General features: G+C 37.0%; 1 protein-coding gene and 1 long non-coding RNA gene across 2 annotated transcripts in view; one reads left to right on the top strand and one right to left on the bottom strand.

Moving 5' to 3' along the window:
• Positions 1-3,220, top strand: part of LOC123972858 — a 13,746-nt gene that overhangs the window by 8,776 nt on the left and 1,750 nt on the right. The window contains exon 2 of the long non-coding RNA XR_006825487.1: positions 1,475-1,608. This is a non-coding gene — a long non-coding RNA (uncharacterized LOC123972858). The remainder of the gene's footprint in view (positions 1-1,474; positions 1,609-3,220) is intronic.
• Positions 2,334-3,220, bottom strand: part of LOC123972856 — a 6,711-nt gene continuing 5,824 nt past the window's right edge. The window contains exon 7 of the transcript XR_006825486.1: positions 2,334-3,173. The gene's annotated coding sequence lies outside the window, so the exon portion shown is untranslated. The remainder of the gene's footprint in view (positions 3,174-3,220) is intronic.

The following is a 3,220-nucleotide window of genomic DNA, read 5'->3' on the forward strand; positions in this document are numbered from 1 at the left end:
TAAAAGGGATAAAATAAAGTCAAATAAGATCGGGAAAGGCTCTCCTATAAAAGTATGTTTTAAGAAGGGACTTAAGAGTTCACTGACTCAGCCGACCTGATTTCCTCGGGCAGGCTGTTCCAGAGCCTCGGGGCCCTGACAGCAAACGCTCTGTCCCCTTTAGTTTTCAGTCGAGACTCTGGAACAGACAGCAGACCTCTGCCCGAGGATCTCAAGGTATGTGCTGGTGCGTATGGGACTAAAAGGTCAGAAATATAACAAGGCGTGAGGCCATGAAGAGCTTTAAAAGTGATCAATAGAATTTTAAAGTCAATTCTAAAACATACTGGGAGCCAGTGTAATGAAGCTAAAATAGGAGTAATGTGGTCATATTTCTTTGTTCTGGTTAAAAGCCTGGCAGCTGAGTTCTGGACAGTCTGGAGTCGATCAATAGATTTTTGGGTTAAACAGGTGAAAAGGCTGTTGCAATAATCCATGCGTGATGAGATGAAGGCGTGTAAAATCTCTAAGAGAGTTACAGACTGAGATGGACATCTATGCAGAGTGGTGCAAGCAGAACTGTCTTGACCTCAACCCCTCTAAAACAAAGTTTTAGTTGTTGGTTGTTTGGTTGTTGACTTCCGCAAACATGTTTCCATCATCCCCACTCTGTTAGTCAACAACCAGCCAATTGAAAGCGTTGAATCATATAGATACCTTGGACAATAATTGATCACAAACTTACCTACCAACCAAACAGTGGAACCAGTCAGTCTTGACAGCTTTTTACAAATGCTTCATTGAATCTGTAATAACCTTCAACATATCAGCCTGGTTTGGATCACTATCAAACATCCATTGCAACACACTAAACAAAATCATAACAATGAGCAGTATAATCAGACAGGTGCTGGAACCACTTATCAGTATTTGCAACAGGAGGACTAAACTAAAAGGAACACAAATAGCCTCAGACACCACTCACACACTGCACTACAGTCTTCTACCCTCAGGCCAGAGATACAGATCTCTCACATTCAGGACTAGGAGAGCCATTACAAGTTTTGTGCCCACGTCCATTAGAAACATGAATGGTTGATTAAGTTATTTATCAATGTGTATGTCCATGTGTGTTTGGGGATTTTTTGGCTTCCCATGTGGATTGGGGATTTATTTTATTTCTTTATTTATCTATTTTTAACTTTTAATAATAATAATTTTTAATGTTTACTGCCTATTTATCATGTATTCATTGTACTTTTCAAGCTTTACTTATTTACATAGAATTGTTTATTGCTTACATGTAGTGTGTGTGTATGTGTGTGTGGTATATTTTGCTGTGTTTATTTTTTTACAGTGCAGACATGTACTCAACAAAGATAAGCAAGAATATTGATAAATACTACAGAATAATACAAATATAATTTGTATTTATTGGCTTAAAATAATCCTTCTGGTTGTTTCCTCTGCTTCATAATTTAAATCCCTACTATAGTAGGGCACTTGGACCCTGAGGGAGGCTGCCTTTCGTCGCTGCTCTGCCCAGCTGCTGAGCAACGATACTGCACAGAGAGAGAGACATGCACATAGCCACATGCAGACATGGTGAAGGAAGATTGATACAGCATGGTGAGTGATACAGAGTGAAACTGTAAGTTGTTGTTAGTGACTGTTACTTGCTGAACTTAAGCTATGTTAAACTGAAGTAAAGGAAAGGGGATGTTTTAACTGACTGTGGAAAACTCTTTACATAGTCAATGTGTGATAATGTGAATGCCATTAATATTGCCTATCTCTAGTAATCTATTTCAAAAAAATCAGTCCCCATAGAATGTTGTTGTCTGTGAAAACTAGATGTCATAGTGTCCCAGTTAATGCTGTTGTATATCCTTCCATTGATTGACCAGATGGATATTGAAGATAATTTAGGAGAGAGAGAGAGAAGTAGGAGAATGGCAGGGCAGCTGATTCTGAGGTCAGTAAGTTAGTGGTCTACAGATCTAAGGAAATGTGGGCTGTTTTGTTTTCTTTAAAAATAGGCATTTGTTGGCAGGTCTAGGCATCAAGGCAAGGCCTAAACTAAATTATTTCAAGATATTTATTATATTTGCTATATTCTGACCAACTTAACTTTCTGCATTTATTGGCTGTAATAAATTAAATAAATATGTAGCTGTTGCCTAAATGGCTAGGCTATACCTACATGGGCTTATACCCACAGGTATACACACAGGAAAATAATGGAAAACTACCCTTTTAGGAGGTAGAAATCTTGAGCAGAACCTGGACTCAGGCCCCAACAGAGTGACACCATACAAATGTGGCTCCATGCAAAAGAAGATGATTTATATTCAAAAATACTCGAATACAAACTAAGGTCCCGCCTCTGACCATTCAGGTATCCAATCACAGTCTAAGATAATGGGGCATCACCAGCCGCTACTTGGACACGCCCCTAAAGAGAATTAATTGTTCAAACACATCAACTTTTATTTAGACTTGATTTGGTATTCCAAAAACAATAATAAAGAAAGGCAAATTTGCATCTTCATAGCGTGCCCCACCAAAAAATGTCAACCCATATATTAATACATACATTAAGCAGTTCTTCCACATATTCCCTATACATTCAGAGGAAATGACATATACAGTAAATATCATTCAAAGAGACTTATTGAAGTATGCAAGTGTAGGTTTACAAAACATATGTGGCCACATAAAACTTATTTAATATGAATAGAAATTAATTTTTTTCATTTCTGTAAATTTTCTGAGACATCAAAAGCATTTAGGAATTTGTTTTTTTTTTCCCAGAATCTGAATTTATTAATATAATATTGACAGGCCATTTAAATCCCAAGAATCCAGTTTCAAGAATAGAATAAAAAATGTTTTCCCAGTTCTCATATCAATGATTACATTATAAGACAATGGAAGCAGAAGTCTTACAACATCATCATATAATCATTGTATCAAAGTATCATAAATTACAAATGTAGGATACATTGACACTAATTCCATAAACTGTTGCAATTACTAAAAAAGCAAGTGATATGTGTTGTTGTAAGTCACATTTAGTGAGGAAATGCTCTGTGCTTCATTCCATCCCTTTTATCTGGAAAGCTGCTGCTCTGGGCCTGAACCCATCACCTGTGACACATATGAGAGACGTTGTCACAACACAACAATGTCACCACCGTTACATTTTTTTATAGCAGCTGAGAAAAACAAAACATTGATT

Source organism: Micropterus dolomieu, linkage group LG06 (genome assembly GCF_021292245.1).
Source record: "Micropterus dolomieu isolate WLL.071019.BEF.003 ecotype Adirondacks linkage group LG06, ASM2129224v1, whole genome shotgun sequence".
Classification (NCBI taxonomy): domain Eukaryota; kingdom Metazoa; phylum Chordata; class Actinopteri; order Centrarchiformes; family Centrarchidae; genus Micropterus; species Micropterus dolomieu.